This window comes from Ambystoma mexicanum, chromosome 14 (assembly GCF_040938575.1).
Source record: "Ambystoma mexicanum isolate Mex_15411 chromosome 14, UKY_AmexF1_1, whole genome shotgun sequence".
NCBI classification, from domain to species: Eukaryota; Metazoa; Chordata; class Amphibia; order Caudata; family Ambystomatidae; genus Ambystoma; species Ambystoma mexicanum.
In genome coordinates, this window is record NC_090940.1 from 150,828,329 (window position 1) to 150,854,266 (window position 25,938).

General features: G+C 48.9%; 1 long non-coding RNA gene across 2 annotated transcripts in view; it reads left to right on the forward strand.

Moving 5' to 3' along the window:
- LOC138527261 (uncharacterized) overlaps positions 1-25,938 on the forward strand; it is a 262,910-nt gene that overhangs the window by 12,978 nt on the left and 223,994 nt on the right. Inside the window, exon 4 of one of the 2 annotated variants that reach the window (XR_011283840.1) lies at positions 5,277-5,880. The exons of the other annotated variant lie outside the window; for it this stretch is intronic. This is a non-coding gene — a long non-coding RNA (uncharacterized lncRNA). Of the gene's footprint in view, positions 1-5,276; positions 5,881-25,938 lie in introns of those variants that run through there. 2 annotated transcript variants of the gene reach the window in all.

Sequence of the window (25,938 nt, forward strand, 5' to 3'; positions counted from 1 at the left end):
GGTGGCGTAACGATCCATCACCTCCAGCACATAATGCAGGTTTTCCTCAGGGTAGCGCAAGTAGAGGAGCATATCATCCGCATACAATGATATCAGGTGTGTGCCCCCTGTCGTGTGAATCCCCACCTCCCCGTATTGTTGGCGCAGTTATATTGCCAGCGGTTCCAATGCCAGAATATATAACATGGGTGACCAGGGGCAACCCTGTCTGGTCCCCCTGCTGAGCTGCCATTTTTCCGGAAACTATGGGTCCAGTTTTGACTCTCGCAATCGGGGAGCTGTAAAACAGCTGGACCCATCTGATATATCCCGGTCCCATCCCGTTTCCTTTCAGGGCAGCTTTCAACCACGGCCACCGCACTGAATCAAAGGCTTTAACCGCGTCCAGCGACACGATAGCCATCTCATCCGAGTTTAACCTTGGTTTGATCGATGATATAGTGTAGCCGCCTGTGGTTGTCTGTGATGTTTTTGCCAGGGACATAACCCGTTTGGTCTGGGTGTATCATCTTACCAATTACCCTCTTTAACCTGTTGGCCAGCACTGCCGTGAGTATTTTGCTATCCTGGTTGAGCATGGACAAGGGCCTATAGGACCCACATTCCTCCTCCGGCTTGCCCGGTTTCAGGAGCAGGATGATCACTGCCTCACGGAGGGATGCCGGCAGTTCCCCCCGCTCATAAGCTTCATTAAACATGGCCAGGAGTGGCTGGAGTAGCTCCTGCTTGTATGTTTTATAGAACTCGCTGGGTAATTCATCCGGCCCGGGCGCTTTACATGTAGGCAGGTGTTGAATCACCGCCTCCAGTTCGTCCGGAGTAATGGGGGCGTCCAAATCTGCGCGTTTTAAGTCATCCACGGTGGGCAACACCATATCCTCAATTGTTTCCAATATTTCTTGGCTCATATCCTCCCCTGTATCTTCATATAATCGTCTATAATACTTGAGGAACTCCCCGTTTACCCCTTCCTGGGTGTTATGGATTTGACCCTCCGCATCTCTGACCTCCCTGATCACCGAACGGGGGGTCTCATTTTTATATAGCTAGGCCAGTAATCTACCCGCCTTGTCTCCCCCTGCGTGTAACCTCTCTGTGTATTTCTTATAATTTAACTTGCATAATCTGTCCCAGAGTTCACCACAGGCTATCCGCAAATCCCTTATCTTGGCACTGTTCTCTTGGGCGGTCCCCTCGCCTTGATCAAGGCTCTTCAGCTCTCTTTCTGTTTCTTGCAGTTCCCGTTCAATACCCCCGAGGAGCCCCTTAGATTTTGATATGGCTACCCCATGTACCACTACCTTGAATGCCTCCCATACTGTTCCCACAGAACACACACTGCCCGTGTTAATTTCAAAGTATTCCTCGATTACCTCCCTCAGATCCTCTCGGATTTCTGTATCCTGTAGCGCCTCTGTTCTAAGCCTCCATTTCGGGATGCACGCTCTGGGAGGTTGATGTTGCCACTCTACGACCAAAGGCGAATGGTCAGATAATACCCTTGCCTTGTATTCGGCCCCCACCATTTCTCCCACTATATCCGCAGCAGCAAACACGTATTCCAACCTTGTATGCAGGTCATGCAGCGCTGCATGGTGCGAATACTGCCTATCCATTGGGTGTAGCCTTCTCCACACATCCTCCAAACCAAAGTCTGTCAGCAGTGCTCCCAGTACTTTAGCTGCTGGCGCTGGCTTCCCCAATTTGCCATCTGACCTGTCTATCCCAGGGTTCAAGGTGCAATTAAAATCCCCTCCCCACACCATTGCGCCACCCACCAGGGGGCTAATTTTGTTGTATAGTGATCTGAAATATGCAGCTGTGTCATGGTTAGGGGCATACAGATTTACAATGTTCACTTCCCTATTCTCCAGGAGTCCCGCCACCACCACCATCATTCTGCCCTCTGGGTCTATTGTCGAGCTGAGCAACCTGAACGGCAAGTGCGGCTCCACCCAAGTGATCACCCCTCTTGCATATGCCGAGTATGTGGCTCCTATGACACTGCCCTTCCATTTTCTTCTAACCACCTCCAACTTCTCCTTGGTGAGGTGGGGCTCCTGTAACAAGGCTACGTCAATGCGCATCCTCTTTAGATACATCATCACTTTGTTGCGTTTTAGATAACTGTTGAGGCCCCGCACATTCCATGTCGCCACTCTGAGACTACCCGATGCCATCTACTCGGTGTACTCCCTCTCCACCCTCCCCTCCAATGTCTTCTATGATGGCCCATTGTCCGGCTCTTAACCCTCCCTCTATCCACAACTCCCCCCCCTTCCCAATACTCCACCCCACTGCACACAACCCTTCCCCTCCCCCTATCCTACCCGGCCCCAACAAATGCCCAGCTCCATCCCTGGATCTCAGGCCCACCCGCGTCTGGTCCTGTCTCGGTACCGAGGACTAGGACCCCGCGGGGCATCACTGATCTAACAGTGACCTAACTAAGTATACTACTAAGGGGTTCAAGGATTGTCTCCCGGGAGCTCCCACTTATCTAAATGGAATGGCCGCATCCACCGGGACCCGCCAGCGCCTAATCGCTTAATTGCTACTGCACATTCCCACAAGCTTTATTTGACACTATATTCAAGTCCCAATGTCTCATCTATGTCACCAGAGGTGACTTGGCTGCATATTACTTATCTTCTGCCACTCCCGTCTGGGCATCCGGTTCCTGATGGTGGCCCTGCATGTCCAGCCATTCCATAGCACCCTTCGGCGTATCGAAAAACAGGGTTCTGTTCTTGTGGAATACTTTCAGTTTGGCTGGGTAGAGCAACATGTAGCGGTGTCCGGCCTCTCTCAACCTTCTTTTCACCACCCCGTAGTTCATCCTGCTGCGCTGTACGTGCAAAGTGTAGTCCGGATACGCTGTAATTTTTACCAACCCCTTTTCGATTGTTCCTCCTCTCCGGAAAAATTCAAGTATTTTCTCTCGATCCCGGTAATTCAAAATCTTTGCTATCAGCGGCCGCGGGGGGCACCCGGGACCGTCTTTTCGTCAAGGCCCTGTGTGCTCTCTCAACTGCAAACCCCTGTGTCAGTGCTCCACCTGTTATCTCCTGCAGGAGCATGGTTTCCACATATTCTGTTGGATTAGGCCCTCCATTCCTTCCGGCAGACCTACAATGCGAATGTTGTTGTGTCGGGGGCACCCTTCTGCTTCCTCCGCCCTGAATTCCAGGTTGCCCACCCGCTGCACAAGGGCATGGAGCTCCGATCCATGGGCGGCGCATGCCGCCGTGTTCGTGGCCATTTCCTGTTCCAATTTTCCAGTTTGTTCTGCAATCGCACGCACGTCCTGTTTTAGCAGATTAACTTCCTCCTGGACCGCACCAATCTTGAGGTCCAGGCCTACTTTCAAATCGCTCATTGCCAGGTCCAGTTTAGTCTCCCAGGCAACTTTCAAGTCTATCGCAGCCAGCACTTCCTGGATCGTGCCTGGTGTCTCTGCTACTGTCGTGCTGGTGTCTCTACTTTTGCCCCCTTCTGCGGCATGGGGCGACCTAGCATAGGTCTCCAGTGTGGGTTGTTTGTTTTTGGGCTTGACTATCTTGGAAGACATCCTGCTATGTCGTCCGGGCACAAGTCGGCAGCACCCCCTCACGTGCAAGCGGTCCACGTGGTGCCTGGCCCCGCTTGTCACTGCAAGGGCCAATACCGCCGTTTTCGGATGTGTCCTTATTGCTCGCTCCTCGCCTTGGGTGGGTTGTGTCCACCCACGTAGCTACGCCCCCGTAGTGTAGCTCATCCGGTCTCCGCTGTAATCTCTCCGTAGCCAGTGATCGTATGCATCCGTTGGCCCGGCACTCTGCCACCACGGCTCTCTGTCGGCCCTAAGGCCATCCAAGCCCCAGTCCAGCCCAGGGTGCAGTCCACACGCTCCCCAGCCAGGGAGGCCACCTCCTGTCTTCCGATTATGGCTCACACTGAGGACCCACCACCCTCAAAGTTTGCAGGCCAGGGCACTTTCACTGAGTCTCTTCCTAACTCCGCCAATCGCCGCCACTGGCACATGTGCCGCTGGTGTTCCTGCGCACCCCGTTGCCTCTTTCAGGGCCCCCTGTGTGCTTCAATTAATCTTTGGGCCCTTCGGCGCTATGGTCTGCGCAGCGTCTGGTGCTCTCTGGGGCAGCCCCCCAGAGCGCGCCTTATCCTCTGTATGCTGGTTCAACCCGCAGCACTGACCGTCCCATCTCCCACGGGCAGCCCAGTTTGCAGTTTACTATAGTGTTGGACGTGTGGGGTGTCTATGTGGGGCAGCTGGCAACCTCTTTGTCCTTCTCCTACTCCTGTACAAGGCTTATCCCCAGCCTTGGTGTGTGCTGCTACTGTCGCTCTTCCCCCTCTCCAGACAAAGGGGCCACTGCTATTTTGTTGCAGCCGACCCTATGTGCTCAACACAGCTCTCGTTAATATCGCCTTGCAATATGAAGATACCTTGTATCTTCTATGGCTCCCCCAACGTTCGGTCCGTCTGCGTCGCTGGCCCGGCGCCCGCCACCGGTTCGTTTGTGTTCCTCTGATTCTTCCAGCTGCAGGCCATGGACCCGTGCGCACTGAATGCGCTCCTGAAGATGTCGTGCCTTCGCTCTCCCCAGCCACAGGACAGTTGTGCGGCCTGTACCGCTCGCCTTGCGCTTTCCACTCCACAGCGCTCCGGCCCCCTCAGATTCACGTCTCAGGGCAGCGCACGTCTGCAGATCACAGGCTTCGGCTGGGCTCACGGCAGCGTCCCCAAGCATCCGAAAGCTCCTTTGTTCTCGCCACCATTTTGATTATTATTTCCTCCCATCACTCGCCGTACGAAACCATTTGTAACTTTGTTTCTGTGCGTCGCGTAAACACCAGAGTTCCAATGAGTGCACTCCCCGCCTTCATAGACATGGATGTCATTTTTCAGCGCTGGCGGGTATCCGTGCACTCAACCATTGTAAGGATCATTACAGGATCATCGGAGTGCGTCCTCTTACAAGGCCGTCCTGGCCACGCCCCATTTCTCTTATGTTATTGGCCAAGTGCTATGGGTTGAACGCCCTTGGGGACCATAGTCCAGGTCAGAGTATGTGTGCAGCTAGACTGAGTTGTGGGTAGCTGTATGAGGAGGGAGGGAAAGCACCAAGGAGAGCAAGAATAAGCAAAAATCCAAGGGGATGGATGGGGACGGCTAGGATCGCATTTAAGGGGAGCCACCCCAGTCTACAGCTCACGCAAATTGTTTGTTGTATGGTAGTCACATAATGAAGTTTCAACTTGCCTTTTTCCCACAGCCAAGAAACAGTATTAAGACACAGAAAACATTTGACGAAATAATGAAAACCTATTGTGATGCAGAGGGACTAATTGAGGCTTTAAAAAGAAATGTAGAGGAGAAAAAGCAGCTACTGGTGGAATCTGGAGTGACAAGAAGATGCAGTGAAAAAAAACAAGAGAATTATATTGTTAAAGCTGATGGGTGGAAACTGACTACTCCAAAACATTAATGGCTGTTCACAAAAGCTGGAAAACCGAAGTCTTTTGACAGGGATGGCTAATGTTCTTCATTCCTAGAACCCGCCTCTTACTTCATCTGGACAATTGAAAGACACAACATTAAATCGGCAGATGTCTCTGTGTAATGTTGCAGTTCCTAAAGAGGTAGCTGCGCAACAACTACAAAATATTATATTGGACTATAAAGTAACAGTCAATTGTCTGCTACAAATGTTTTGTCGGACAGCTCTAATTTGACAAGTTCAAATCTATGTCTTCTCAACAGTGTGTCCTTGTTACAGTATGACGGTCATGCCTGTTTAGACAGATAAGTGACACCTACACGTTACCACACACCTGCGCAATCATTCAGATTACTGTCTTAAAAGGAATTGGAACATCCCCACCACTGAGTTTGGTTGCTACCTCAGCCCCTGCTACTAATCGACAATGTAATTTTAGCTCACACGCTGCTCTGACTGAAGATGCAAGTGATCTTGTGTGTAGAACTATATAGTTGATCTGGTGAATTTGTAGGCTGGTGGCAATTTGTGAATGGTACATGTTTTGTGCTATTGATGTCTGTTGGATGTCAGCTAGTGTTTTCTTGGGTATGGTGAATGGTGTAACTAATTACTAGCTGCTCATAGTGATATTGGGTGAAGTGATTGACAGTCTGTCATGCAGGTAGACCTTTAACCGATTCTGTTTAGGTCACTGAAAGTGTGTATTTTAGTGGAGCGATTTGTAATTGTGGGAGTTTATTGGGTGTGATGCCATGTTAGCTAGAGGTGAAAACTGAAATGAGGGAGTTTACAGGTTGGTCCGTGACATTGTGGGTTTTGTATACTAAATCAGCAAACGTTAATGTCAAAGGGACTTGCATGTAGAGACGTGCCCACAAAGCCAAAGGGAGAAAAGTACACGAAACAGGAGTCGCAGACAAGAAAGAATAGGCAACAGAGGCAGTGAACAGAAATGGGCAGGGAGTACAAGTAAAACAAACCAGTTTCCCATAGAACCAGGGCAACTCCAGCTTTCTGAGCTGGTTACTATTACAGGGCCCCACTCTGAATGCTCATGGAAAGGAGCAACAGCAGTGAGTGTCTGTGCCTGGACCCTAAGGCATGAACAAGGTGACAGTACACACAAGACTGAACCCCATACGGGTCCAGCAGAAACTGAACAATGACTGCCTCCTGAAACAGGAACCAGCACACCGTTAACAAGCACACAAGGTACAATACTGAAACATGACAAAGGAAACCCAGCAGCCAAACTCTGAACAAAGGAATTACACAAGGCAGAAGTGAAGACAAGAATTGTAATAGAAATATCCAGCGGAAAAAAAAGTCAAAGTGAGCAAGGTTCAGGACAGAGAGCCGGAAGGAAAAAAAGCAAGAACACTAGAATCTATGTGCACGGGTAAGGAGACCGGAAACTGTAGACTGGTAACAAGGAACAGTAATTCTGGACTGGAACAACAAGAGTAGGACTGCAGAGAGAAAACAAGGAAACTGTAGCTCTGAAGTTGGATAACACGGGCAGGGCGGAAGACAGATAACAAGGAAACTGTAACAATAACAAGGGCAGGCCTGAAGACTCAAGGAAGCTAAAGACAGGTAGCCCAGGAAATTAGTACAGCACAAGGAACTGCAGGCAGGGAACAAGATTATTGGTGGTAGAGAGCAAGGATCTGTAGACAGGGGAGCAGGGCCGCAGTATGGGAAGCACAGAGGTGCAGGGCAAAAGGCAGGGGAGTGAAGGCAGAGTAGCAGGGCTGCAAGTCAGGAAGCAAAGGTCTCTTTAACAGTAGCGGGTTCTGGAAACAACGAAACACTGCAGAAATCCAAGGAACAAGGGCTGGAAGCAAGCTCAATGCAAGAGACCTTTGCCCTTGCAGGCAGCTGCTTAAATACTGACCTGCCCTGTGCTGAAGCAGGCTAATTAGCAGCACACCTGAAGGTAATTTGCCTCCTCCCTCTCTGGTCCTGAGAAAGTGAAAGCTGCACTGAGCTCTAAGGTTTCTGGGGATTGTAGTTCTAAGACTGCTGCTTAGGAATAGCCAGGGAATGGGAACTGCCACATGGTGCATTATGGGACATGTAGTTTGTGAAATTAATAAAGTTCCAAAGCCTTGCAAACAGAAAGTAAAGACAAAAATATGAATAGGTATTGTCCAGGAGAAGACCCAAATAGTCCACGATGGGTGCCAATTGTTGTGCCAGTGGCACAGTCGTGACAGTTAATGACATTTGAGTGCTCTAGCAAACAAGGCAAAGATGGAAAGTAACAGCTGCAAATTTCCTTGAGGTTTTCCAGTACACTATCCATGAGTCTAACTAGACTCACCTTATAGTAATAACACCAGTCTTATACACAAGGAATCAAATGCCTTTTCCTAAATAGTTTGGAAGCAACAAGAAATAACTCCTCCTGAAGTTGTTTGCATCGTTCACAATTTTAAACCCATCTTAAAGTTGTCACAGCGTCATCCTGGAGTAATCCCCACCCACCCTGAAGTTGTCATGGGGTCATCCTGGAGTAATTTCCCCCACCCACACTGAAGTTGTCATGGGGCCATCCTAGAGTAATCCCCCCACCAATCCTGAAGTTGTCATGGGGTCATCCTGGTGTAATCCCCACCCATCCTAAAGGTGTCATGAAGTCATCCTGGGGTAATCCCCACCCATCCTGAAGTTGCCATGGGGTCATCCTGGAGTAATACAAGATCACTGGAAGTAATCAGAACTCATCCTGGAGTAGTTTCTGTGATAACTCAAGTCATCTCATTTAAATATTTTGGCCTATACACATACTTCAGGATGGTTTTGGATGATCTCCCCAAACTAGCCATGGATGACGCTAGGATGGAGTCACTGGATGACTTCAGAATGATTCCAGGAAGATCTTCCTTTTTGACTTGTATTGGTAGTGAAACCGGAAATTGGGGTACGCTTATGTTTGAAAGATGGCACATTGGGTACGGTTGTGTGGAAGTGTATTGCTAGTGCAAAGACACATTTTGGCACTTGTTTTATTTGTAATTAAACCTGCAGCCTTTTTTTATAATTCCACTCCAAGAACTGAAACAATGGTGAACCCCCACTCCAGCCTCCCATCCATCAAGTGGCCATTAAGAAAATCTTTTTAAAGGATGTATTTGGACGCTGTGAACAATGTGGGAACCACAAGGCCATGTAGTCAATGTATGAGACCTCTCCTGGTCGAAGGCTAACCAGGAGTCTCTTTTGAGGTGACTGAACGCCAGCTGCTCGACCAAATCGTTGACTCATTACAGCGCTATTTCAAGGCAGCGAGGGGTACAAAACAATATCACGTATGCAATATTAGTCATTGATTGGCTTTTAAGTTTTGCTTTGAGGTTTAACCACAAACATAAATCTGATTTTAATTATTAGGAAAACCCGGGTGACCTCTTTTCCAGCCATTAGTTAATTGTGTAAACTTAAAGTCAGAAAGCATAAACATTTTTTTTTATCTGTATACACACATGCTGAACTTAGCACTTAAGACGATATTTAAAGAAAACTGATCCCCTTCAAACGTATCTGGTAATGAACGACATAATGGGAAAGAGTACGGTACTGTCTAGTTCCCATCCAAGAAACGGAATTAAGCAACGGTGCGTCCCTGCTTCATCATGTGGGTTGCACATTCGGACGTGTCTGGGGAAGTCAAGTGCCCGGGTTCCACATTTTATCATCATATCGTTGTTGCAAGCATGGCACGAGCGGGAAGGCTGACGCAACCTCGTGGCCGAGCAAGGAAGGTCAGTTCTTAACACAGGATCGTGGCTGAGAGCCGATGAACACTGTTTTCCTGCATTACTAAGCGAATTTGGTTTTACAGTAAGTTCGAAAGCTATTGCATACTTGGGTGTTATTTTAGTGGAGTGGGCGATTTGGCCTGCCCAGTGGAGGGAGTATCTTGGTGATTCGTTATGTACTAGAACCAGATGGTTTTTTTTGTGCAATGGTGCTGAACATGTGCATCCCTCCGTTTCCAGGCGAATTTCCATTTTACCAGTTTATAGTAGTACTGAGAATAGTTATTTTTTGCTTGTTTTCTTGCAAAGTGGCGTTTTTTGTCCTGCTTGCTGGAGGTTTTTTTCAGGGGGGATTTGTTACGTGCAACAGGGATGGGAGATGTGTTTTGTGCAGTCAGACATACTTGACCATCTTCTGCAGAGGGATGTGTTTGGGTACGAATTTCCAGCATAACAGTTTACAGTAAGGCGGATAGTTATTTTTTGCGATTGTTTTCTCGTGCAGAGGGTAGGGTGACCAGATTTTCAAGATGTTGTGGTGAGTGGGGGGAAGGCAGCGGGTGGGACGGCCACAAACATAAAAGAACTAGCAGGGAGAACACTCAAACCACCCCATTGCTCAGTATTTCTAGGACTGGACTACTAACCTTCATATAAAATGTAGGGTTGTAAATAATAAGTATGTCATTAACAAAGGAGCTTTTGCTGTGATTGCTCCAATTAATATTATAATATTTCATGTCTTCCTATGTATTCGTTTGGTAACCAGTCTTTTTTTTTTATTTGAACTTTATTGGCATTTTCATAAACATTACAAAGACAAGGCTAGACAGCCCCATTATAAATCTCCTGGATCACTCAATACCTTCCATGCTTACAACTTAACTGTCCTAATACATATGCTTCGACTAACAACCCTCTTTCATTCTTCCCGGATCCGACCAATGTTCCACTTTTAATCACGTTGTACACTCTCAATTTTCTTTATTCAAACAATCATAGTCCAATTCTAGTATAGGTATGATTCCTCCGGTTATCATCCCTTGGGGTCATCCTCCCTCTCCAATCCCTGTTCCCTTTATTTGCTTCCGTAACCTTATCGTATATATGCCAAGCAGAAATCTGCCTCAATCAACCCATGGTCCCCATGGAGTGCTGCCATTATTCATTCCATCACATATATGTTTCAGGATACATTAACCCACTCCCTCTTCCCTGGCAACTGAGCTCCCTTCCAGAGTGTTGCCAGGCACTCCCTTCCTGCCAGGAGAAGGCTGTGTGCCAATCACGGCACCCGAATACACCCCCCCATCTCCTCTTGTTCCTTCAACCCAAAAAGGACCAGCATGGGAGCCTTCACTCGGCAAATCCCATCCAGGTCTCTGATCCAGCTTAAAACTTCATCCCAGTAGGACTGGACCTCCGAGCACCCCCACCACATATGCCAATATTCGTCTCTCGAGCCGTGTTCATACCAGCACATCGGGGTCACATCCTCATACATCCTTGATAGTTTAACCGGATCATATTGCCATCTATGTAATAGCTTCACTGAGTGTAGTTTATATTGGCAGGAGACCAAGGTTTTGAAGGCCCCCCTGCACATCCTTGGCCATGTTTGCGGGTCCAATTCCAATTCCAACCCAACCCCACATCCCATTCCCATTTCCTCCTCAACCCCTCCACCGTCCCCTTCCCAGTGTCCACCAAGGCCTTGTACATCGCCTCAAACAGTCCCTTAGTCTCTGTGAGTGTGTCCAGTAGTTTCTCGAAGGGGGTGAGCTCCCTTTGTATCTTACTCTTTCATGCCTCCTTGGTCAGGACCCCCTTAAGCTGCAGATACGAAAAGACAGAGAGTGTACCTGTCCCCAGGGCCTTCAACAGTTCCAATACTGTAATAAATCTCCCTCCCTTCCACAGTTGTCCGATCCTTTCCAGGCCTACCTTATACCATGCCTGAAATCTGGAGGGATCCGGAAACTCGTCCCAAATTCCCTGTACCTACAGATGCCCCAATGGTGAGGGCCACGATCACACTGGACATCCCTTTACCCTGTCTCCAAATAGTGCCCAACATTGGGTGCTCACGTATCCTACGCCGTAACTTTTCCCTGGGCACCCACCGTTGCAGGTCTCAGCTAATGATTGTCTAGTCCCACCCATTGTAGGTGCATATTCCCTCTCAAATGTGGGATCAAAACTCTCAACTGAGTGGCCTTGTAATATAAATGTACATCTGGGAGCCCGACATCCCCACTGCCCTTGGGAAGATTCAATACATTGCTAGAAACTCTTGTTTCTTCCCTTGCCACAGAAACCGCAGCAAAGTACCCTTGCTCTGGTATTTGGATAATCAGCAATCTGGAACAAATACAGGATCTTGGGAAGGACTACCATCGTGAGCGCTTTCGGTCGTCCCATCCAAGAAATTGTCAGGTCCTTCCTTTTCCCAAAGTCCTCCTCCACGGCTGCCATCAGCGGGGGAAAATTGGCCTCATACAGACCTTTAAGCTCTCTTCTAACCTTAATACTGAGATACCTCAGAGACCCCACGTTAACCTCCATGCCCAGCGGATGAAAACGCCCAAGATCATTGTCCCTACCCCTGTCCAGGCGAAACAATACTGATTTGCCCTTATTCATTTTAAAGCCTGCCAATTGCCGTACTCAATCAACTCCACAGCTACAGTCAGTGATGTCAATGGATTTATCAGATGGAGGAGCATGTCATCTGCATACAGCCCTACCTTATACAAATACTCACCAACCGTCATCCCCTCAATTCTACTGTCCTCAACATGTAGGCCAGCGGCTCTAACGATAGTACAAATAGGGTCGGGGAGAGCAGGCACCCTTGTCTTATCCCTCTTTCTAGGTGAAACCAACGTGAGTATCCCCCATTAACTGCCACACATGCCCTGGGGGACAAGTAGAGTGCCATGATCCTCCTTATGAGTCTCTTACCCAGCCCAAACTTATTTAGCGCTGCCTCCAAGAAGTCCCACTCCACCCTGTCAAAAGCCTTCTTGGCATCCACACACAGCAGCGTGAGGTCAACCTCCCAGCCCTGTGCCTCATTGATCATGTGCAGCATCTTCCTCATGGTAACAGCCCCCTGCCGGCCCATCACAAATCCCACCTAATCCAAATGGACAAGTCTCTGCAAATATCCCTCCAGCCTAGCGGCTATCACTCTGGCCTACATTTTAGCATATTTAATAGAAAAATCGGACGGTAAGAACCACACTCTCGGGGACGGGAGACGGAGGGAGAGGGGGGTCCCTGCCTTGCATCAGTATGACTGTAATTAGAGCCCGTGTAAAAGAGTCTGGTGCTTTCCTTGTAGTCAAGATGTCATTATTAAACAGTGTCGTTAGGAAGGGGAGCAGGGCCAGGAGAAAGGACTTGTAGTATCCTGATGTGTAACTTTCCTCCCGTGGGGCCTTATCAAGCTTCAACCACCCAATAGCCGACCGGATTTCATCCCCAGTGATTGGAGCTCCCAGGCTTTCAGATTCCATTTTCGTGAGATGGTGGTGGTTGGAATCTTCTAGATATTGCTCGATTTCTTCATTGCCGCCATCTCTTCACTCCTATACAGGTCCTCATAGAACACTGGAAATGCCTCCTGGATCCCTTCAGCTGAACCCTCAGGGGTCCCTCCCCCTCCCTCCACAACCGACCTCTCTGCTCGCTGACCACGTAGTCTAGCCACCAATAGAGCATCCGCCTTATCGCCTTTCTCATAAAACATCTGCTTCAAAAATTGTAGGCTGCGGACTATCTTCCTTTCCTCAAGGATTCTCAGTTCCTCCCCTCCCCTCGCCTCTTGGATGATGTCCTCCCTACCGTTCATGGACAACTGCCCTCTTCTCCAAGACCCCTATTTTGTCTCTCAGTCCTCTATCTATGAGGGTGTACTCCCTGTTCCTGCGAGCCCCCTCTGTGATCAATATCCCTCTCCATGTGGCCTTCGCTGCATCCCACACGATTTCCCTGCGCACCTCTCCAGTGTCATTAATTTTAAAAAAATGTGTGATACCCTTCTCCAGCTCTTCCCTGAAACATGGATCCTCATACAGGGACTCATTGCACCTCCATTTTGAGCCCCTGGAACAAAGGCCCTCCCAGCCACCATCAACCGACACCATGTCATGATCAGACCAACTAATAGGTTGGATAGCAGACCCCACTTCAAAATCCCATAAGTCCCTGGATATGTATAGATAATCTATTTTTGTCAAAATCCTGTGTGGGGCGGAATAAAGAGTGTAACCCCCGTCACGTGGATGAAGGTGGTGCCATATATCCCACATAGCTCCATGGCCATTCCCACTTCCCTCCCCGCCTGATTCGGTGGCTCCTGTTCCCCTTGGTGCCCAGACTGTCGGTCCATACTGACATTGCTCCAGACATTGAAGTCTCCACCAACTATAAAATGTCCCTCCCCCTCATTCCTTATCTTTTCCAGGGTCCTCTGCAGGAACCTGCATTGACCATGATTGGGGGCGTACATTGTGGCAAATGTGAACCTGATTCCACAAATCAGACCCAGAATCAAGACCACCCTTCCATGATCGTCTGACCACACCTTTGTACCAAAATCCCAACCCTGGTCTTTCTCGTTATCCCCGAGCTCCAATATTGTCCCCCCACCAGACCACAAGGAATCCTTCATTCTTCGCCCCTCAAATATTTAGTCTCCTGCAGGAATAGGACTTCAATCCCAGATCTTCTAAATTCCCTTGCGACCAGGGACCACTTAGTCAGGGAGTTCAGCTCCTTCACATTCAGCGTGCATACCCTCAGGCAGTCCCCCCTGTTTTCCCCTTGAATCAGCCATACCCTAGCCCTGTTTCCCACGTCATTAACCACCAGTGAGTTGACCTTCCCCATTGCACCTGACCAGAACGGTAGTGTGCATTTATCATTGTTGGATCAGGATATACCTTAACCCCTGAGAACTCCTCCCCCCGCTGCACCCCTTCAGTTACCTTCACTAGAAGAGTGCCGAACCACCAGACAGGCCTGAGACCCAGGCCCCGGCTCATGACCCCTCAATCCCGAATGCCCCCACTTATGCCCCCAACCTCAACTAGCATTCAAAAAGTCCAGCTGCTTACAAAACCATTAGACCCCACGATTCAAACTTTATTAGTAAAATCCTTGAACCCGGTCCACCCAGATTCCGATTTCTTCCACCAACGCCAGGCCGATCGGCCCATCAAACCTTTCAAACAACTACGGCCGGCATACTTCACAGCCCTTTCAGGGCTTGCTGGGTGTGCCAGCCGGGGCAGGGGGAAGGGAACTCAACTTCTGAAACTTCCTTGATCCGGTGACCCGCTTCCTTCTGGGACCCTTAACACACCATTGTCTGTCCACACCACCTTCAGAATGTGAGCCCAAGGCCCCCTTGTCTCTTCCCAGCAGCTCCCCAATCGTTTTGTTAATCTCATCTTCTGTAACAAGTCTGTACTTCAAGCCCTCCAGCTCAAAGGAGATAGAGAACGGGAATCCCCACCTGTACCAAACACCTTTCTCATACAGCCATTTCGTCAGGGGAGACAAATTCTTCTCTTTGTGAGGGTCAGGGAAGAGAGGTCCTGAAAAACTATGATCCTGGCGGGACCCATCATCACTGGCCCTTTAGCCTTTGCTCTTTCCAGGATTTTAAGTTTATCTGGATAATTGTGAAAACGGGCCAGGACCGACCTTGGGCCCCTCCCCCGAACACCCCTGCTTTGTGAACCCTCTCAAACTTCGTTTAATCAATAGAGTCATCATCAAAGAGGAGCTTGGTAATGTTGTGTAAAATCCTCCTAAGGGTTCTAACCGAATCACCGTCCTCTGGTATCCCGAAGAAGCGCAAGTTATTTCTCTGTTCGCGATTCTCAAAATCGGCCAACTTCAAGACCATTTCGGCTTCTCTCTGCTCTATTTCGGCCAGCCTGACATCCATTTGGGTCTTCAGAGTAGAGTATCCAACGATGATTGGTTGTGCTCAACTGCCTGAAGTCTCTCTTCCATCTTATCCATTCTCACATTAATCTTATCCACCTTGCCGGAACCGGTGGCTGCCTATCTAAGACAGGAATACGGAGATGGGGGCATCGAGATAGACGGGGTGACCCACCTCGTCTCTATGTACGCAGATGATACACTATTGTACCTACATAACCCTGAACACCTATTGCCCTACATCTTAGAAACCCTGGACTGTTTTCACAAACATAATGGGATCCAGATTAACAGGAGCAAGTCCTGCCTCTACCCACTGGCGGCACTACACAACGAAGAATATAGGTCCCTCCCCTCCCTAGTTCTTGAATGACATGTGACCTCCTTCAGATACCTGGGGATTACTATACATCGCAATCCCAACACAGAGCACATCCTCAACACGGTCAGGGCCAAAGACTCCCTTGTGAAATCCCTGGAATTCTGGGGCAAGCTTCCACTCTCGATGGCTCGAAGGGCGGGTCGCCTCAAGATGGTGGCTCTCCCCCGCCTGGTAAATAACTTCACAAATGTTCCCTTCAACACCCCCCCTCATTCTTTAGAGACATCAACAATCTCTGTAGGAGATTCCTCTGGCAGGGGGGTAGGCACAGGGTGGCATTGGAGACACTCCATAGACCCTACGAGAGCGGAGGATTGAAGGTCCCCAACTTCGAGCTCTACTTCCTCGCGAGCCAGCTAAGACGCGATGGATGGCCCGACGAGGAAACAACAGACACCTGCCTCCTCCAACCAGCCCTGCCTCATCTGCTACTACGAGACCTACTTTGGGCTGGGGAAGGAGCTTTGAGACACAGCACATACCTTGCCAAGCTCGGGATCCGGCTTTGGAGAAGGGCCTGTAAGATAGTCAGGTCGGCGGATCCGTATTCCCTGCAGATCCCCATTGCGGCACTTATGGCAAAACACTCATGGGGGCAACTTGAAACATGCACCCAGTGGGAACCCTACGGGTTGGCCACACTGGGAGACTTGATCCAAGAACAAGAGACATTATCATTCATGGAACTCAGCGAAGTCACAGGTCTTCCAGCAGGGCAGTTCCTGCTCCACAGGGTAGTGGTGCAAGCCGTGAAAAACAGATGGCCAGAGGCAGTCGACCAGGCCTTGGAGAACAAGTGTATAGAAACAATGCTAGACACCGCCAAGGGAGGCCACGAGACTTCACGTATCTATGAGGCCCTGTTGCTGGGCACGACTGGGGACGAACTCAAATGCAGGAAGAAGTGGGAAACCGAACTGGGCCTCGTATTTGAAGACAAAGACTGGGGGGAAATAACTTATTACCACAAAAAAACCTCCAGAAACGCCCGCTTGCACCTCATCCAACTGTATATCACCAACAGGGTTTACCTCACACCTGAAGTCATATCAAGGTTCACGGGCGCAGGAATCCAAGTATGCCCCAAATGCAGCGAGCCCAAGGCGGGAATGACCCATATGTTCTGGGGCTGTCCAGTGATGAGTTTTCTGGACACAAGTGAAGGATAGAATGGCTAACGCAGACATTGAAGTGGAGGTGCATGAGCCTACAGCCTGTATCCTGGGCAGATATAGGCGCAATAGGAAAAATAAGCTCTTAAACAAACTCAGAGACCTAATATATATAACGACAAAAAGGCGCATAGCCATGGGATGGAAAAGCCCCAGGAGTTTGAATGAGGCCCAGTGGTGGGGTGACCGTACGAAGTGGATTACTGCTGAAACTGCAGCATGGGAAACCGCAATTCAAGTACAGAGGCTGGACTCCAGTGAGGAGCTGCACCGTTGGGTAGCGCTAATGGTGCCCCTGCTCCATCCCAGGGCAGCAGATAGTGCCTCAAGCAGCATGGGCAGCCCAAACCAGGAAACTGACTAGAGGAGAACTGGGACCTAACTGTGGTCTTGGGAGAGGGTGGGAAGAATAAAGAAATAATAAAAAAAAAATATCCACCTTGCCTCCAATATCTGCCCTCATACTCATGATTTCATCAAGGAGAGATGCCACATCTCCCTTGGTTGCCATCAAGTCTTCTCCCTCGGTCTCCATCTTCTGTAATTCGTGGCACGGCATGGGATCCCGTCTGCTTGGGTACGCAAATTCAACCAAATTTGATTTTGCCTACATGAGCCCTTAGGCCCGGTTGGGGTCTCTGATCTGTACAACCCCTTCCTCCTACCTTCCACTAGTGAGCACAGTTTGCCCAAGCCCTCCTCTGTCCGCAGGATCCCCCTCACTGGGAGATTATCAGTCTATGAATCCTCCAAGGTGAGTGTTTCTCACTGCTGCTTGCTGGGGGGATTAAGGTTTATGTCCCCAGGGCACACGCCCTGTATCCAGGTGCCCACACCCCTCCCACCGACCCCCAATTGTTATGACGCAGCTTGGGACACCTCTGCCCGATGATGGCTCTGCACCTTTCACTCCTCGTGGGCTCCTTTCCCAAGTACCACTCCAGATCCCACGTGCTACTCAGTTGATCATTCACATCGCCTTCTTACCTTGGTCATGGCAGCTGCCGGACCCTTCCGGGGCCCCACCTTCAAGGAGGCGGGCACACACCCCAAGACTGGGGGCCCACAATGCCGCAGATATGCCTCCTCCTATGGGCCCACTTGGGGATCACCCACCGGCCCTGTAGTGCTGCCTAAACACAGCATCCCAGGAGGCGAACACATGCCCCTTTATTGAGGGCCTACCCCTCCGGGGTGCTTATCCTGTGCGATTGGTCCTTGTCCTCCTTTACAGGCCCCAGTGTGCACCCAGGCCTGGACCACCACACCATGGGTGCCCTCTGATGTCCAATTTAATCCTTTACTCCTCCTCCATCCACTCCAAGCAAAGGAATGCCAGTTGGGCTCCGGGGCCCTGATAAGCCTTGTGGTCCCTCCCCACCTGGTCTGGGTGTTCTCTGAACAGACCCCGCCGGGTCCTACAGTTGCTCCGGTTCCTGGCTCTCTTCACCCCACGGCCCCGGGTCGTCCCTCAATATGGAGCCTGTCACTCACCTGAGGTCGCTAGCAGGCCCCAGCTGCACTGCACAGCCTCCGGGGCTAGACTGCTTGCTGTCTACACTGTGCGGAGACTCTTAGGAGCCCCCACTGTGCTACTCCTTGACCCGCTCCGGGCCTGAACACATTCACGCCATTGTTGGTGGGGCAGACCGCCACTGATGCTCTCGTGCCACAGAGTTGGGGGGAAGTGGGGGGGCTGACCCAGCCCCTCCCTCTCACCTCAGATACTGGAATGGATGCGGTAGCCGGGTGACCCACCCCCATGATGGCCTGCCGAGTCTCTGGTGTCCCAGCGTCTCAGAGCTCCTCTCTGTTCCTCACTTCTCACGCCGGCAAGAGGAGTAAGCCCCTCCGGCTCTGATGCCCATCTAGGGGGTGTACCCTTCACCTGCGGTGTGAGAGTGGGGGCAAAAGTCACTCACACCGGCATGGGTGACGGAGCAGCGTATTCAGGCTACTTCGATCCACGCGCCCCCTGGTGGCCACCTGATAACTAGTCTTTGTGGCACAGTCAGGTAATGCGTGTGGGTACCTGGGTACCTGAAAGTTTGGGGGTTTGAGCCACCCTGTGGTGTCGGAGATCTGGTTAATGTGATTTATTTATCTTTGTAAATTTAACAACATTTAAATAATTTCATATATAAATATCACAAGATAAAATCATTAATACTACTAAAAAGAACATTCTTAAAAGGATATTGTCCATACAATTAGTGATATTGAATCGTACTGTTGTCCCTCAGTTAACATTAAAAAGAAAAGTCGAACATCCAAATCACACAGATCCAGCACATTTTTGTCAGGCTTGCGGAACATTTAACTTACTTATAAAGATTTTTACCAGATTTAGACAGCATTCAACACCTACTTTTCTTTGCCCAGCCACATCTGTGGCTTTATGATGTATAGCGGCTTAATACCCAACTGTTTCGCCATTGTTTTCCAAACATGATAAAGGGCAATGTGCATTTGGCTTGACTCTGAATTTAAACAATAATCCCAGAAGCAGTTGGATTTTATCGATTCGTAATCGTGTACTCTATCTTCTAATAAACACATATAAACGTAACTGCATTCTACATTCGGTCATCACATGTCACACAGTCTCCATGTGTTCAGGTTATTTACATAAACAACACATTCTTGAGTCCTTTGGGATACGCATTTGCGACCCTCTAATTGTCAATAATGGCAATTGATTAGTTCTTAAGAAGTGAAGTATTGCAGGGCAGGGTCTCTGTGAAAGATATGTTTGCGGCTTCATGCATTTATGTACCACCTGCGCAACCTGTCTGTAACTACTGAGGGTTGTCAAGTGGGTATAATATTTAAGCCAGTCCCATTTGTTGGCTTTTCTAGAGAATGAAGCTTTAACCGAGTCAAAATTAAGCCACAAGTTCGATCTGGGGGTCCAATATATGGTTCTGAAAAACTCTAGGTTTAAAGTTTCACAATTCTTCCCCTTTTTACTAACGTGTCGTACGCGATGCTTAAACAACGTGCTTAATAAGCAAGTTGGGGACCTTTTGGACTTGATGTATAGGATGGCTCTTCTCTTATGCAACTGAGTACTAAGGGAGACAATCCCGAGTTCTAATCTTAAGGATTCCATAGGTGTGGAGGGTGCACATTTTAAGGTCATGCGCCAAAACCTACCTTCCAATCGATCTAACCAGTCGAGGATTCTCATAGTTGTTGCCTCGAGACCATACAGTATCATGGGGCTGTTAGCACTATTTATAGAATATCAGCATTCCCTGAATCATGTACCCCGCAGTGTTGGTGGCAAAGTTTCGAAGCAAAAGTGTTAATTGGCGCGCCTTCCTTGTTTTGGTCTCAATAATGCCCAGGTAGGAGTGACTATTATTCACCTCAAGTCCCAAATATGTGTACTTTTCTACATACTCAGTCCTACAAAACTTAGTAACCATATCCACCTTAGTCACCTTTTTACTTGTTAATAAAATACACTTCGTTTTTGTGAAGTTTACCATAGGTTTGTTCTCATGGGCATATTCGCAGAGTTCATTCAGCATATTTTTCATTCCACTAAGTGTGTGATTAAAGATGATCAGCAAGGTAAAGTTTAAAGATTAGGGGAGCCAGCACACATCCTTGCTTGACTCCCCTATTTATTCCTACTAACCCCGATGTGTTGCCCTCTTTGTCCAAACAGACTCTGACCTGTGTTTTGTTGTGTAAGAGTTGAGTTGCATATATTAACCACTGGGGAAAGCCAATTTCCCGTAACCTACGCCACAATATCTCGCGATCTACCTTGTTGAAAGCAGCTTTAAAATCCACAAAAGTTACATACAGGGAAGAACTGTCCTTACCCTCCGTTCCTCCCTGAAATTCATCCAACAGCCTTCTATTGTGAGTTGTTGCCGAACCGGGTCTAAATCCTGTTTGATATTTGTATAGCTTTCTGGAGGATTCTGCCCAACACTGCAGTTCTTTTAACAAAAAGGTTCCAAAAGCTTTCAAGTGATGTCTAGCATTGACAGCAGCCTCTAATTATCCCCAATCGTCCTGCCTCCTCTTTTATAGATAGGGAGTAACACAGACTGCTGCCAGGACGCTGGTATTACGTGCCTACTACAGATTGTTTTAAAACAATATGAGTAAAATGCTACCCGAAGCCTCTGTAAAGCTGCTCAGGGCCAGGTTGTATAATCCATTTGGATTGGGTGCTCGGGATCCTTTCAGGGTGGTTATGGCCTCCACGAGGAGATCATTCTTATTGGCCACCTTTGGGCAGCATTGAGATCTATTGGGTCAGGGAGGGGGTACATTCTTTCCCAGCTTTTAAGTGAGCCTCCCAGGACTCGTCTTTTTATGGGGTTCACCATGGATTTTACCCTTTCGCTCTTTACTTGCGATAACATTTTCCAAGTAGTTTGCATATTTCTGGTCTTGCTTGCCCCTAACATCTGTTGCCATTGTGCATTCTTAATTGAAAAGCCCCAATCCTTTGACCAATTTCGGTATCTGTTTTTTTCCCGTTTTATCAGAACAAGTTTCTCCTGCACAGATAGCATAGAGCACTTAATGATTTGAATCGCTTTTCTTGAGGTGCGTTTCATATCACGGACAACAATATCAAAGAGCTTTGTATAGCTTTTCTCTGACTAAGCGCTTACCCTTGGTGGTCCCTTCCTCTTGTGCCAACTTCTTCAACCACCCCTCAAAATCGTCAGGGGTTAGTGTCAGGAAACTGCATCGGCCCAGACACTTGGGGAAACTAAGAACCTGTATTCAAGCAAGGGTTCCGCTCCCTAGTTCTCCCTCACGTTCTCACTCTCAGGCAACTGTTCCACGTAATCCTAAAGCCGTGACTATTCGCTTTGTATCAGTTAGGCAGCGTTGGAAGTTACCATGGAAACGAGGTCCTTCCGCGTTCATCAAGACACGTGTTTTTTTACATTAAGCTCAGTTTCATACTGTCATGTGATCTGGGGTTCCTATTTATGCCCTGCCCATTTTTGAATTCACTGCTTCTGAATTTGTTTTCTACGGCCTTTTTGCATTTGGTGATATTGCTTTCTTGGTTACCTGCCCGGCTACGTCTTATGGAATCTCTTTGTCTTGCTCCCTGTCTGTCTGTTCATGAAAACCACGTTACGACCATTGGAACGCTTTTGACCTGCTGTGCTTGCTGATTTTGTACTTCATTCTGTTTGCACGGTTTTGTTCATCACACGCATTCAAAACACCATTCCCGAATTACCCTACGAATCCTTGCTCTATTGCCTTAATCGAGACACTTTTCCTCGCGTGTACCCGGACTGCCTCCTTGAACATTCTTAGGCGTCCTCGTGCCGGCGGGTGTTAGGAGGAGCATTTCTTCACATCGGTTGACCTGGGAATGCCTTCTGGGAACTCTGCTAGGCGTCCTCGTGCCGGCAGGTGTTAGGAGGAGCATTTCTTCACGTCAGTTGTACAAGGACTTTTTTACGGCTGGTAGGTCTTTTCAACATCATTCCCTAACTAATCTATTTCCGATTACTACAATCTACGGAACCCTACTCTTGGGCATATGGTAAGAGTGTTGTCTTGTTTTGCCATACTGTTTGTGACACTGCTACTCTTCTTGGTTAACTAACCCATTTCCGATATACTGTTATCCACTTCATAGGATACACGCCTGTTAACATATCATCAGGATTACTGATCTTACTTAGTACTGGGACCTTACCTGCTAGTTCAAAGGTACTACTCCTCGATCTTGCCTTGTCATTGTTCACGTGCATCAATTTTTGTACTAACTCCGACTTTCCTTTGCAGGTCAGCGGAATCCTGTGGCGTCCATCCATCTTTCGGTCAATGTACTTCTCAGGCGATTGCTATACATCCCTAAGAGGTACATTGGCAGAAAGAACTCGTCGGCTACACGACGGGTTCAACTGCCGGAGCAGAACCCCAAGCAGGAATACTATAGCGTTTTGACAGTTAGTTTTGCTAAATTTCCTATGTCATAACTACCAAATCCCAATTTGTCTTGGTGGGTACAATTTTAATAGACAATGACAGGACCGCATAGTCACTATTGTCTTCATGAATCCTTTCTAGTTACAATATCCGCTCCAGGGAAATGTTGTTATCAAAGAAGTAGTCGAGAGTAGCCTTTGACCACCCGCGGTGCCAGGTAAACTGCCCCAGGACATCGGCCTTGGCTCTGCCATTAACTAAACATCTCCTTAACTAAACATCTCCCAGTTACGCATGAAGGCAACCTATCGCTTTCCTTCATTGTTACCCTTAACTTGAAGCATCACACGTACATTTGGCACACTTCTTTTTGTCAGTACATCTGGTGTTGAAATCTCCCCCAACCCCCACCAATATGGCACCATCTGCACCCCATCTCACTTTGTAAACATTTCCTCTAGGTTTCCTGGATTTCGTGTGTGTTACTAATACCAGGAGGAACATAAAGATTGATGAGGAGAATTTTAACCTTCGAGGTCACATTGCCTGTTTGCACTTCAACCACCATAACATTTCTGTTAGAGGGCAGCAGGGGTAACATTTTTGATTGAGGGGATTTGAGACGCCAATAATGATGCCTCCGAAAGACCTCCCATGAGTGCCCTTGCTTGCTAACACTTCATAGGTCACAAAACCTTCTACCAGAATCGTAGAAGTGAGCCAAGTCTCTTGCAACATAAAAATGTCATGCTGTGTTAAAATTCTAATAGAACCATTCTGATTTAACAGGTGATTTAACATATTTTCCTTTATTATGATAAAGGAAAATATGTAAAGTGTTCCGATTTTGGTTTGATTTAAAGTGTTGCCGACTATCAATATTGAATAATTTTGTGATGTAACTGTCAGTAGTCACCTTCTCTTTCCCTTAAACCGATACCGGGTTTTTATATTTAAAAATCTCCCAGGACGGGAGAGAGAGGTCTCAATTTTGGGACAGTCCTGGCAAAATCAAGATGTAGGGTCACCCTAGCAGAGGAGTGATTCCGCCTCAAACGCAAGGGGGTTAGTTTGTGGATCTCTTACGTGCAGCAGGGGGGGCAGATGTGTTTTGTGCAGGGGGGCATACTTGTGCATTGCAGAACCCTTCAGTTTAGCACCTTGTCATCATTGCACAAGTAGGAAGGCAGGACCTTGAGAAAGTATTGTGGTTGAGAGCTGAACACTGGCAATCTTTAGCATTTACCCAGCACAGATGGACACATTTGGGTAGTGAAGAATGGCGGGCTGCCTGTTCTCCAGTATTAAAGATAAGTTTGTCCTGTGCAAAGAGTGTATTTGGCCATTTGCAGTGGCCACCTTAGGTATTTGTTCTGTTCAGCGAGCCAGGGAAGTATGGGATTTGTTGTCTTGCACATCAGGGGGTATTTGGGTATTTGACCAGGGGACAGGTGTATTAGGAAAGATTTCCATTTAATGTGTAATTTTTCCCTCCAGTTGTGTACCCCCCAACTTTTTGCTGATGTTAAACACTGTAGTCTGACTTTGCCAGAGGAGCACAGCCTTCTGCTGCACTCCCCTGGGCTTTTTGCTCACTTTATTATGGGGAAACTGACATGCCTTTAAAGACAGTCAGTACTGGGAGACTTTGTTTCCGTTAGTCGTTGTCAATGTTGCAACTTTTCTCCAGCACGGGGTCTGGCATGGATTCACATGCTCATGAATATTCCCCGTCGTCAGGCTGGGTATCCTCGGTAAAGAAAAATCAGTATCAGTTTTGTTTCTGATCTGTCTTTCGTAGTAGTAACCAATCACTGATCTCTGCGTCATACTGACCACAGCCAATGACTGCCATCTCCCTAAGCCCTGCCTCTGGCAGCCATCTTCAGATTTTTACCGCACGTTCAAGTGTTGGGATCCTCGTGCGATTGCTCTCGAGCTTTAGTGCGTTTTCGCGCTTTTTCATAGGAAAATTCTCTCTTTTTTCGGTCAAAAGAGCCTCAAGCTCCACCGTTTCTTTATCTGATCAACGGGGACCCGTGTCAGATTCTTCTACGCCCCTCAAGGGTGAAGATTTCGTCGAGCCACACTTTTGGAGGACTCCAGAAGTTTCTCAGGCCCATCTCGGACATGGCCCAGGAGAAGGGAAGCTCGACGCCCGGAAAGCTGTTCAGGGTCTGCACTGGATGCCAGCTTCAGAATGTCTTTAAGGAGGACAAACACTCCCTTTGCTTCTACTGCCTTCATGAGGACAAGACACACGTGGAGAAGGACTGTGCGTTTTGCGGCAATATGTCGGAGCGGACCATGAAGGACCGCCATCTGCGTCTTGCCAACTGGCTGGAAGGGAAGAGCCCGTCAGGCGAGAAAAAGAAGAAGTCCGAGCGGTCTTCTATGACCTTTCAGGGCGCCCCGGCGACGGGGGCCCAACAGAAGGCCAAGCACTGCAAGTCCGCTGGCACCGGGAGCGCCGAACGGGCGGGCTCTATGGTTGCCAGGTAGGGCGCATCCTCCCCGGCGCCATCAACCACGAGCCAACGCTCTGGCTCGGGTAAGAGGAAGGCCGAGCACCCGGCAAAGCTCCTGGAGAGACCCCGGTCGAGCTCGAAGGCCCCATCGGAGGGGGAGCGAGGTGGTGACCCTCCCCCCAAGGAGAAGGCGGTGAGCGCACCTAAGGTGGTGAAAGCCTTGATCCACCCTGCCAAGGCCTCTATTGAGACAGTCGCGGCAGCCCTGGCTCAGCCTGTGGAGGCTACACCAGTGGAGGCGACCTCGGGGCCCAGAGTCTCCCTGCCACCGCGGAGGGAGTCCTCTTTCAAGCCCATCGACAGGACCCCCGTGAAACCTCCGACGGAGAAGAAAAAGGGGGGGCAGGAGGTCGTCGTGGATTCGGCCTCAACCTCTGAAGAGGAGCTGATCGAAGTCTTAAGCCAGGTGTGGAAGAAGACCAGCCTGTCGGGAGGGACCCCGACGTAGGAGACGACGAGAACGTCGAGGGTGCCGACGAGGCTCCTGACCGCCCGTCGGAATCCCCTCAACCAGTGCCGCAAGACAACTCGGCGGCCATTTTGTTGGCTATACAGTCCTTATGCTCGGAGATAAGGACGAGATTGCCGTTACCACCAACGGAGGAACCGCTCCCGACGGGGGACCCGGAGCCAGGCCCTTCTGGGAGCCCTCCTCCTAAGAGAAGAAGGATTCTTCCTCCACCTCCTTTTCAACCA